We start from the raw sequence: 13118 nt of genomic DNA, 5'->3' as shown, positions 1-13118 counted from the left end.
AAAAAAAAAAAAAAAAAAAAAAAGGGCAAAATAACAAAGACCTCGACGGTATAGTACCAACAGTTAGAATATAAAGCTGTGTATAATAAGGGGCTAATTAGGAGGTAGAGACAAGTTTTAAATGAGAGCAATCTGAGTTTAAACCACAGTTGATTCTTGTTATTTTCAGTAGTTCTGTTCTACAGAATCAATTGTCAGAATCAATGAATTAGGGAATACTGAAGCTAATTGCTTCAGCAATTAAGCATTGTTCCTAGGGGAAATGCAGGGTTAGGTTCCTGTGATCCTCTGATTACAACATTTTTTGTCAACTGATCAGTTAATAACCTTGTTCTATGTGTGTTTCTGTTTAAAAACACCATATTTTGATATACATTGTAGATTCGTTAACATTGCACTCACAGCCAGCAGCACCACCACACATGTCTGGAGTTTATCAAACACGTTTTCCCTGTAAGGCACATTATAGCCTCCTTGTGCTCAGGATCATTACATAGCACTTCTGCACTGTGCTCTGGGCTTCCTTTAAACAACAAAATCACCAACAAAAGGACAAACATGCAAAAAACATGCCATTACGTAGATCGCAAAAAGGGTACTTGTTTATAATATGAGAGCTAAAACAAGAAGGCAAGGTTGCCTTGTTTGACTTCAGCTGGGAATGTGCCATTGTGCACATTTCTGTGAATAACCTCAGAAGCATAGTGAGTATTGATTTTGGGGTTACAAATGAATGTTAGCTGCTAGGTGAATTCGCACATACTGAATCTGTGAATGATAAGAATCAACTGCAAAGTGTAAACCTGGAGGGCTTCATAGAAGACATGTGTTTTGAGTGAGGCCTTGAAGGATGGGTAAATGAGGATGGGAATGATGAACAGGGAGAGATGTCAGCCCCTCGTGGGTTATAGTCTCATCACACTCATACCTTCCTGATCACAGATCCTTTCTCCCTCTAGTATACTATCTTTGAAGCTGAATCCTTGAGCTTTACAATTTACTGCTTATTGAAGAAAGAGCTTAATAATCAAACATAGGGAAGCATCTGATTTATAGAATAAATTGTCATTAGGCCTCTCTTTATATCTAAGGCAAACCTGTTTTGTCTGTGAATAATAAAAGTCTGAAAATTGTATGTTGGAGAGAGATATCAATTAAAACATCAGAGTTCGATGTGCAACTAAATCTACAAATCAGGACAGATAATTGATATTATTTTGTTGTCAAACACCTACATTAGGGAGACTAGAGTTAGAAGACTGGGGCACAAGCAAGGAGGGCCTTTTAACGTTCCCTACCTGCAATATCAGCTTATGATGTTTTTGATTATCTTTATTAAGTGGAAAAAAATGATTTCCCCTTAATCCATAATTTAGACATTACTTCTCAAAAGTGATAAAAATAGTATGTAGGTATTAGTCAAGATTTGTTTTTTCAAGATTTGGCTGAAAACCAAACTAAAACTTCCATGTGCTCCAATAAACCCAGTGTTTTTCATAGGTTGCTATTTCTAACCCTTGTTGCCATGGTTATGGACTTTACATCAGCAAAAAGGGGATGAGGTACTGAGTGATTTATACCCACTGTTTGATATTTTAAGTGCTTCACCACTGCTCTTTTCCTTTTCTGTAGAAAGTATATTATAAGGATATTTTTCTGGTAGGGCTTTCAGACCTTCAGATAAAGGAGCTCTTGAAATACAACCCACAAGGAATGAAGCCATAGCCAGTGCTTCCCTGATAAGTTTTGGGGGATGGAAGTGGCAGCAGTCATAAGAAAGCAAATCGAGAGTAATGGCAGTTGGCTGTTCTACTGAAAATGGTTTAATGGAAATGAGAGGTTGATGAAGGATTTACAGTATAACCTGCAATACAAGGTTGGCGTAGAAAACATTTTAAAATTATAATTAAAATTAAACAGCTCAAGAATGACCTATATTTTCTTCCTGTAGCATAATCCTTCCTTTGATAAATCTAAGAACCCCTGGATGTTCACTCAGTTGGAAAAATCAATGGTTTAGTTCCAATCACTTTGCAGAGAGGAAACTGGTGATTTAGATGGTTCCACTCCTGGGCCTGTGTTCTGTGGCTATTATTACTGTTGCTTCACATTAATGGGAATAATTCATTAATTGAAAGTCAGCTCTAAAAGGATCAATTACACACATGGCTCCTGCCCATTTTCTGTTACTCTTGGGCTAAGTTCTCCTGCTTCCTCGTGGTCCGGAAGGCAGAAATCCCTTCCACCCATAATTGGCAGGTTTTATAGGTTGAAACCTATGGTTCCAGACAATGGAAATTTGCTCAAGAATTCAGAACTTTTAGTTATCCAACTAGTAGCAAGTATTGTTACTTCAAAGTGTAGTTTATTCCAATTCAACTCTTTCAGTTATTTAAAAATATACAGTAAATTATTGTTAACTATAGTTGCCCTATTAAGCCACCGAACACTAGACCTCACTTCTCCTAACTAAAAAAAAGATAAAAGCTTGAAGTGGTGGATACTCCAATTATCATTCGATCATTACACATTATATCTTTTTATCTAAATATCATATGTACCCTATAAATATGTATAACTATTATGTATCCATAATAATCAGAAATTAAAAAATTTAAAAAAATGTAGTTTTTACAAAGCTTATTAATAGTGGGGGCTCATATAAACCCATACAATTGATTTCAACTTTATAAAACACATTGTTTTCCAAATCGCTAGAAAGTATTACATGAATTCACTCTGTTAATCTGTATTTAAGTGTTATGAGAAACTGGCCACAAGGTCAGTACTTAACAGAAGTTAACCTCTTTTCTTTTTCTTTCAAGCTGGTATTGGGGGTGGGAGCCATTATTACAACTCCAGAATGTTTATGCAAAGGAAGAATGATTCAGACTGGCTGTAGTCATTGTGCTAAGATTTATTCATCTTAATGAATAAATCCTTTCCTACTTTTGTTTTTCCAGTTCCTCAACTTTCACTTTTCCCATGTGTTTCCCATTTCAAATGGAGAAAATGCTAGTACATTTTAACACAATTCTTTTCAGTTGTCAAAGCTTAGTATATTAAGGAATTTATTCTATTTTGTAAAAGTCTGTGTTCTTATAGCACTGGGTTCATAGTACTGATCAAGCATTTAAATAAAAACTTGAAAATTTCGTAATTCCAGCATGCTGGTGAATAAACATGCAATGGAAGGTAAAATGAAAAGCCTCAATTTAAAAAAGTGAGCTTCTGTTGCTGTGATTCAAATGTTTGCTTTAAAAGCACTTAAGTTCCTGCAGAATCTCTTGCTTTTTCTCTTTAACAAATCCTGCTTGCTCCTCCTATGTGAAAGGTTGATGTTACCACAAGAGTTCAAATAAAATGGTGTGGTACAAGTTAGTACAGCCCTCATGGCTCTAAGTTCTTTTTGTGGTGGTAAGTGGGTGGAATATGTATCTAGTTTTTTAGCACAAAGAATTCTAAATACTCTTAATATTTGAGTGTAAGAATTAAGGTAGTCATACACACTTCCCCATTCTCCTGAACATCCTCCTTTCTGGCTTTAAGGCTCTTGGATAGGTACCAAAAATGGAAGGCTGAGTGGAGACTATTTTATCTCCTTTATTCAGCCTATGTTCTATTACAACTGCATTATAATTCAATTAATGTAAAATAAGACAAATAATTATAGCCTTGTTATAATATTTTCATCATGTAGAGTGATAGCATAATAGGGAACAGTTTGTAAATATAGTGCCTAGTCCAGTATCTATGTTATATCATATAATCATCATAGTAAGTGTAAAAGCAATTTTTTAAAAAAATCCTCATTTAATAGATGAAGAAACTGAGTCTCACACTGCTAAAGCAACTTTTCCAAAGACACAGAACTAATTATAAGGAAAACTTGAGATTGGGATCTGTTTACTTGAACCCACACTATACCTGTAAAGGGGGGAAACTGCTGTAGGTGAAGTGTAGTGGGATTGATGTCCTCATTGTAATGAAACAGAAAATCCTTTGGGAAGAGCTCCAACATTAATCTGCTCCATTTCACATTTTTATTCTGGAGAAAGAGTGTTTGGTCTCCAAGGATCAATTGAATCAAGTAATGTTCTTAATTCTGAAATGTAACCTTATGTTCTCTTATGCAACAATTTTTCCAACCCAGGCTTCTATTAATTCCAGACCTATGAATCCATTGGTTGATAAACCCACTAAAACTCAATAGAAGTAGGATGCAGAATACAGTGGTTGAGGGACTCTGCGCTTACTAACTGTATGACTGAGCAACTTAACTCCCTGGGACTCTGTTTCCTCATCAGTAAACTGGGGAATGTATAGAATCTATCTCACAGACTTGATATGATCTATCAATCAGCTTATTTAACTATCTATGTACCATCTATATGTCCATAGCACCTAGAACAGTGCCAGGAACAGAGCCATTGCTGTATATTGTCATCAATTACATGTCCTTGTGGCTTTTTCCTCAATGGTAGACCTTTTCATATGTTCCTTATGCGAACTGCAACACCATGCAATTTGCCCAGTAGTCCAAGCCAGGGGACTGGGCATCAACTTTTCTTCCTTTTCCTCCTTCACGCCTATGTCCACTTGGTTACTAAGTCCCATTGATGTTAGTTTTAAGTATTTCTTGAAACGGCTACTTCTCTACATCTCCACTGTCACCCCACTAGTTATAGATACAATCTCTTTATCTTGATTACTTAAACAGCCTTCTTGATAGTCCCTTCCCTTCAGTTTTCCCCACGCCTAGTTGCATCCATCCTCCTCACTGTAGTCAGGGTGGTTGAAAAATGTGTCACACTGTGTTCCTCCTTAGCTTTTATAGTTTCCTGTTATTAAGGTAAATCTAAAACTTTAATAAAGTCCTACTGATGGATAGACTAGTTTGCCAGAGTTGTCTCTTATTAACTCGTTACTCTCGGAGCTCTAGTCATAAGGATCTTCTTTTGTTTTCTTGCAGGCTTCACACTCCTTTTGACTGTAGCATCTTCTCATTTGCTGTCCCTGTGCCAGAATATTGTCCCTTCTCTTCCCATAGTTAATTCTTATCAATTCTTCAACATTCAGCTCAAATATCACTTTCTTGACCCCATGGCTAAATCAGATCTGTTATATATTCAAATCACTCTACTTTTCTTTCATAGCACTCATTTAAAATGTAGTTGAATAATTAGTTATCTTGTGTGTTAAAATGCAGGCTCCATAAAAGCTGTCATGTAACTGCTGTGTACGTACCACCTAGCAGAGTGCCTTGCACATAGTTGGCATTCAATATTTACTGCATGACTTTTTCCATTTAGGAACATAGTAATAGCTGAATAATGTGGAAATACTGCTAGTATTATTCTAAAAATGCCTATACCTTTGCAAACATTCACACAACTATTTAAAAAAGAAAAATGGGCCTGTAATGATGTAACTGTTTTCAAGATAATATTATATTCTAGATATCTGATAACTGAGAACTTTTGCCTTGTTTCTGAAGATTCATCAGTACTATTTAAAATATGATTGATCTTTTGTGGCCAGGGGTTTCAAAATATAATTTATTTTGTACAGAAAATAACTTGGTCTTTTCCCTGTTGACTGAATCCAAACACCTACAGAAGTTGGACTGCAAATATCAGAATTCCCAATATCCATTTCTATTTTAACCTGAAGATGATTAACGAAGCGTGAAGGTGTTAAGCCATGTGGTAGATGCTGTAGGGGATACAGTGATGTATGAGGCAAGGAACCTACTCTGAAAGCAGCTTACAAGCTAGTATAGGAGATAGAGAACCATTTGAATACCCAAAATGCAGTGGACTTGTGATGGGGCCAGGATCCAGTGAGAAACATCCCAGTTTCACACCTCTTCCATATCCAGATTGTTGGGAAGACTGAATGCTTAGAAAAGTCACGAACCTCAAGCTTGTCCATTTCTCAACCATTTCTCAACCCTAATTGCTCATTAGAATCACTGGGGGAGCTTTAAAAAATGGATACTTAGGCCCTGCCTCAGATCAATTAAATTGCCAGGAGAGGTGTGTTCTCTCCTGTGTATGGTAGCAAGCACTTACCTAACTTGGGGAAGGACCCAACTCACTTAGCTAGCTAGTGCCAAGGATACACTTAATAATTGAGTGGATACAGTGCCTTAGTTCTTCACTGTCTTCCTTATTTTCTCAAGAAGGCATGTGTTGGAGGGGTGAGAGCATGTCAGGGGGGTGAGAGCAGTGTTGTAGGGGTGAGAGAGGGCTGCATGGTTGGGCACATTTTAAGTGCAAGGCATTATTGTAGGTATCTATAGATTGTCACACAAAACATTTAGTAAGGATCATGTATCATCAATCTTTTAAAGAAATCTGGTAAATTCATAATTTTTATTATGAACCAAAACACACTCGAAAATAAAAGCTGGCCTGGCACGGTGGTTCATGCCTGTCATCACAGCACTTTGGGAGACTGAGGCTGAGGGATCACCTGAGGTTGGGAGTTTGAGACCAGCCAGACCAACACGAAGAAACCCTGTCTCTACTAAAAATGCAACAGATTAGCCAGGCGTGGTGGTGCATGCTTGTAATTCCAGCTACTTGGGAGGCTGAGGCAGGAGAATCGCTTGAACCTGGGAGGTGTGGTGAGCAGTGAGCCAAGATGGCGCCATTGCACTCCAGCCTGGGTAACGAGCGAAACTCCGTCTCAAAAAAAAAAAAAAAAAAAAAAAAAAGAAAAAGAAAAGATAAAGAAAACTGAAATTAAGAAAGTATGCTTAGAAAAAAAATCATGACTAAATTAGCAATTTCCTATCTTTGGGTAAAATTCATTTAAAACTACTCTAAGAACATAAGCAATAGTGGCTAGTGTGAGTTTAAAACATATGTGGAGAAAAAGTCATATCAAAATAAATTAAATTATCATTCAATTACATAACGGTACAGGTAGAAGAGAGCCTATGGTTCATTCTTTATTTTAAAATTAAGGCCCAGAGAAGTTAGATTGCTTGCCTAAGGTCACACAGCTAGCTATTTTGAGAAAGTTTCTCATATATTAGCTACATTTCTGAAATAAAAGTAAATAGTGATATCAATTTAGAAGATGTTATTTCAGGATAACCCACAGATTTTTATCTTTGCACCACATATTGTTCTTGGGCAGTACCTAAATTGCTCTAATTAAGACTCTTTTCACCTGAAGAGTAAAAATTATTGATGCTTTTAGCCCAGTCTATATAAATGTTTAAATATATATCAAGAATTACAAGTATCATGAACCTTGATGTTAATACAATAACATTTTTCCTTTCTGCTTCCCAACTCTTGTCTTTCCCCATCATATTCCCCTTTACCCATTCAGACATTTTGATTTTGGATAAGAAGTGGTAAATTGATATCCCTGGCATGACTACATTTAAATAACTATATCTGAAGATTGTTTTATGGAAAAGTTTACAAAGCACTGGAACTTTGCTGTCAGTACCCTACAGTGTACCCACTGGAAACATCAAAGGCTTCATTCCAAAAGATACTGTGAAAAAACATCAACCATTTGCAGATAAAAACATTTCCATAAAAACACGAGCAAACTGTGTTTTGGATCTGTTCAGATTTAATTGTGCGACCAAATGTCATATGACATCACTAAAAACAAAAGGGAATAATTCCCAGATCTACAAGGATGAGTGGGCACAAATCACCACTGTTGCAGTGTATCGACTGAAACATTTGTTGACTCCAAAGCCACTGCGCCCCATTCGGATATTATACTCAGATGGTGCCATTCGGGATTTGTGTGTGGACACATTTATGCATGAAATGATGAAGGAAGATTCTTCAGCTCTTAGCAGACGTATCTTCTCATGAAATCATTTTTTCCTGCCTTCATTTGGGAGAGGGTGGCTTTCACACTACCAGAAACCATCTCATGCTGATGCTGTTATATTTCAGTTTTCACAGACTATGTCCAGGGTCCCAAGTCCCTAGACTGGTAATCTGTTTTAGGGCTATTTCTTAATGGTTTGACAATCACCTGTGTGTTTGTTTTCTCTCCAGAGACTGAATGTCCACTTTTCTTTCTTTTTTCTTTTTTTTTTTGAAACGGAGTCTGGCTCTGTTGTCCAGGCTGGAGTGCAGTGGCCGGATCTCAGCTCACTGCAAGCTCCGCCTCCCGGGTTTACGCCATTCTCCTGCCTCAGCCTCCCCAGTAGCTGGGACTACAGGCGCCCGCCACCTCGCCCGGCTAGTTTTTTTGGTATTTTTTTTAGTGGAGATGGGGTTTTATCGTGTTAGCCAGGATGGTCTCGATTTCCTGACCTCGTGATCCGCCCTTCTTGGCCTCCCAAAGTGCTGGGATTACAGGCTTGAGCCACCGCGCCGGGCGAATGTCCACTTTTCTTACTTCTTGTTCCTCTTTTTTTCTTGACATATTTTTTGGTAATTCCTTTTCTGTTCTTCTCCATATGTTTCCTAAACTGATTATTAGCTGTTCAGGCAACTGGCACATATTATAACAGGAGTTGAAGACTTTTGCAGCCATCTTGTGAAACATACACACACACATACACAGGTGTGTGCACATGTACACAATCCTATATCATGCCTTACTAGTACTCATAATATATGATTCTCTGGATTGCATTATTCCATATTTTATAACTGCTTCAGCTATATTTAATTAATCATACTATACAGAAAGCAATGCAACAGTGGCCATTAATTCTTTTATTTGTTATGCCTATCTTACTTAATTTTATCAATTCAGCACTGAAATGCATGACAATATTTATTAGTACTATGTTTTTTCTATTTTTTTTTTTAAATTAGCACTATGTTTTTGAAGCATTTTTTTACTTTGGTTAATTTGCTAAAAATTTTAATGAATTACCAATTTGACAAATTTACAAAGAGTTTACATGTACCATGTCTTCTAACCATTTATAAATTTTATAGTAATTTATATTGAGTAGAATGATTTGTCATCTGCCTGATATTGGCTGGGCTTGCTCAGGCATCTAGGATCAGCTGGCAGATTAGTTGTAAACTGGCCTAGAATGGCTATATTAGTTTCCTATTTCTGCTGTAACAAATTATCTCACACTTAATGAAATGTTATTCAAAGAGTTAAAAACAACAAGCCTTTTGGAACATAAACAAATTTACAAGCAAAAAGCAACCCTATTAAAAGGTGGGCAAATGACATAACACATTTTTCAAACGAAGGCATATATGTGGCCAACAAGCATATGAAAAAATGCTTAACATGACTAATCATTAGAGAAATGCAAATCAAACCCACAATGGGATACTATCTCACATCAGTTAGAATTTTTGGCTATTATTAAAGTGAAAAAATTGAAGTGAAAAAGTGAAAAAATGGCAGATGCTAGCGAGGTTGCAGAGAAGAGGAAGTGCTTATACACTGCTGGTGGGGACGTAAATTAGTTTAGCCATTGTAGAAAGCACTGTGGTGATTTCTCAAAGAACTTAAAACAGAATTACCATTCGACCCAGCAAGCCCCTTATTGGGTATATACCCAAAAGAATACAAATCATTCTACCGTGAAGGCACATGTACACATATGCTTATTGCAGCACTGTTTACAAAAACAAAGACATGGAATCAACCTAAAGGCTCATCAATGGTAGACTGGATAAAGAAAATATGATGCATATACACCATGGAATACTACATAGCCATAAAAAAGCAAGGTCGTGCCCTTTGCAGCAATGTGATGGAGCTGGAGGCCATTATCCTAAGCAAACTAATGCAGGAACACAAAACCAAATACCACATGTTATTTATAAATGGGAGCTAAGTAACAAGAATACATGGACACAAAGAGGGAAATAACAGACACTGGGGCCTATTTGAGAGTGGAGGGTGGGAGGAGGGAGAGGATCAAAAAGCTATCTCTTGGGTACTATGCTTATTACCTGGGTGATGAAGTAATCCATACACCAAACCCCATGACACGCAGTTTACCTATATAACAAACCTGCACATATACACTAAACTAAAACAAAAGTTAAAAATAACTCTTTTGTAAGTTGCTAATATCAGAAAGTTGGTAAATAGATTTATTTTTACATTTAGTCATTAATCTAATTGACTTTCAGTGAACTGGCTTTAGAACATTGGATTTTTGTCATGTTGACTTGCTTCCTTTTCAAATGGATTGTGTCATTTGAATTTTGCAGTAATTCCGATTAATTATTCTGCAATAATTCTGAATAATTGTTTTTTCTGTAGTGGTAAGTGGGTGGAATATATTTCTAGTTTTTTTTTTTTTTTTTTTTATAACACAAACGATGCTAAGCACTGTGAATCATATCAAGAGACATTTGTCCCAAATTGATGATGTGAAATTTGATTACTTGGCTAAAGTGACATTTGCTAGATATTTTCCTTGTTATTTTTTTTTTCTCTTTGCAATTTATGGCAATCCATGTGGGAGATACTCTGAAAATGTGTCAGTATCCTGTATCTTAAATTTTCACCCAATGCTTTTAGCATCCATTGATGACTTTTGCTTGAATCAATTATTAAATTGGTGGCTTTCTAATTCTAACATTTATTAGCTGACATTCTTCTATAAAGATGTTCTCCCCCACCTCCTTTCTTTAGTAACACTTTGGACACATGGATTTAAATATATATATATATATACACACACACACACACACACATATAATTTACGGTTATCATTATTCTTTGCTCAAATTATTTCAGATTTGGTTTTAAGACAGCTCTTTATATCTTTCTGACTTGTCTCCATCAGTCTTTAACCTCTTTTCTCTTTTATGACACATGGAAAAAATACGCTCTAGGCTCATCTTGTGCTCCTTATGCCCCAAATTTAGAATCATTAGTTTCTTTAAGAAGACTGAGTGTGGAATGATATTTAGAAACAAAAATCTAAAACTAAATGTTTTCATTCTACCAAGCTATTTTGCTTTCAGGACCTTGCAGAGGTCAGAGCTCAAAATGTATCAAAATAAGAGTTTGTACTGACATGAATTCTATTTTAAATCAGACAACACAGGGTTCTTTCTCTATTAGTTATTTGTATCTTCTTTTTCATTCAGGGAGAAATCTGGTTTCCCAAACATTAATATCTTTACTCATTTACTTTATCGTGCCATTGGAAACTCATAGTATCTTATTTTACTTTGTATCTGAGTTATGCTGTATCTATGAATTGTGAGAAATTTTCTCTGCCATTGTTGTTGATCCATGTGATTTGTTTGAAGGATATTTATACAGGTTTGGATGAAAGAGGATTTCATTATTTAGAGATGACACAGAACACTTTAACACTAGCTTTCAAAGCTTTTAGAGCTCAAAGGAATCCACGTCTCTTCAATTTATTTCATTATTGGCCAGAGTAACACCTGATTGGCCACATCCAATATCAAAGGACGAGAGAAGTGCAAATGTACTACATGCCTAGAAGGATAACTAGAATAGCACTGATGACTGATGACCACCACATTAGTCTTTATTCTTTTTTCTTTAGATATGAAAGTGAATATGTATTTAGAATAAGTAATCACAACAAAATATAAAATTTTTAAAGCTGACAATTATCACAAATATCACAAAATCTAGCAAATTACCTTACGCACTCCTATAATACTTAAAAAAATTTTTTTTTATACCTTAAGTTCTGGGATACATATGCAGAACGTGCAGGTTTGTTATATAGGTATACATGTGCAATGGTGGTTTGCTGCACCCATTAACCTGTTATCTACATTAGGTATTTCTTTTTTTTTTTCTTTTTTTTTTTCTTTTTTTTTTTTTTTTTTTTTTTTTTTGAGACAGAGTCTCACTCTGTGCCCAGGCTGAAGTGCAGTGGCGCCATTTCGGCTCACTACAAGCTCTGCTTCCTGGATTCATGCCATTCTCCTGCCTCAACCTCCCAAGTAGCTGGGACTACAGGCGTCCGCCACCATGCCTGGCTAATTTTTTTGTATTTTTAGTAGAGACGGGGTTTCACCATGTTAGCCAGGATGGTCTCGATCTCCTGACCTCAGGATCCACCTGCCTCGGCCTCCCAAAGTGCTGGGATTACAGGCGTGAGCCACTGCGTCCGGCCTATGTTAGGTATTTCTCCTAATGCTATCCCTCCCCTTGCTCCCCACTACCTGAAAGGCCCCAATGTGTGATGTTCCCCTCCCTGTGCCCATGTGTTCTCATTTTTCAACACCCACTTATGAGTGAGAACATGCGGTTTTTGGTTTTCTGTTCCTGTGTTAGTTTGCTGAGAATGATGGCTTCCAGCTTCATCCATGTCGCTGCAAAAGACATGAACTCGTTCTTTTTTATAGCTGCATACTATTCCATGGCATATATGTGTCACATTTTCTTTATCCAGTCTACCATTGATGAACATTTAGGTTGGTTTCAAGTCTTTGCTATTGTGAATAGTGCTGCAATAAAAATATGTGTGCATGTGTCTTTATAGTAGAATGATTTATAATCCTTTGAGTATATACCCAGTAATAGGATTGCTGGGTTAAATAGTATTTCTAGTTCTAAATCCTTGAGGAATCACCACACTGTCTTCCACAATGGTTGAACTAATTTACACTCCCACCAACAGTGTAAAGGCATTCCTATTTCTCCACATCCTCTCCAGCATCTGTTGTTTCCTGACTTTTTAATGATCACCATTCCAACTGGTGTGAAATGATATCTCATTGTGGCTTTAATTTACATTTCTCTAATGAGCAGTGTTGAGCTTTTTTTCATCTGTTTGTTGGGTGCATAAATGTGTTCTTTTGAGAAGTGTCTCTTCATATCCTTTGCCCACTTTTTGATGGGGTTATTATTTCTTGTAAATTTGTTTAAGTTCCTGGTAGACTCTGGATATTAGCCCTTTGTCCAATGGGTAGATTGCAAAAATTTTCTCCCATTCTGTAGGTTGCCTGTTCACTCCAATGATAGTTTCTTTTGCTGTGCAGAAACCCTCTAGTTTAATTAGATCCCATTTGTCAATCTTGGCTCTTGTTGCCATTGTTTTTGGTGTTTTAGTCATGAAGTCTTTGCCCATGCCTGTATTCTGAATGGTATTGTCTAGGTTTTCTTCTAAAGTTTTTATGATTTCAGGTCTTATATTTAAATCT

Source organism: Rhinopithecus bieti, unplaced genomic scaffold, assembly GCF_001698545.2.
Source record: "Rhinopithecus bieti isolate Rb0 unplaced genomic scaffold, ASM169854v2 scaffold_5153, whole genome shotgun sequence".
Taxonomy (NCBI): domain Eukaryota; kingdom Metazoa; phylum Chordata; class Mammalia; order Primates; family Cercopithecidae; genus Rhinopithecus; species Rhinopithecus bieti.
This window is presented reverse-complemented; position numbering follows the sequence as displayed.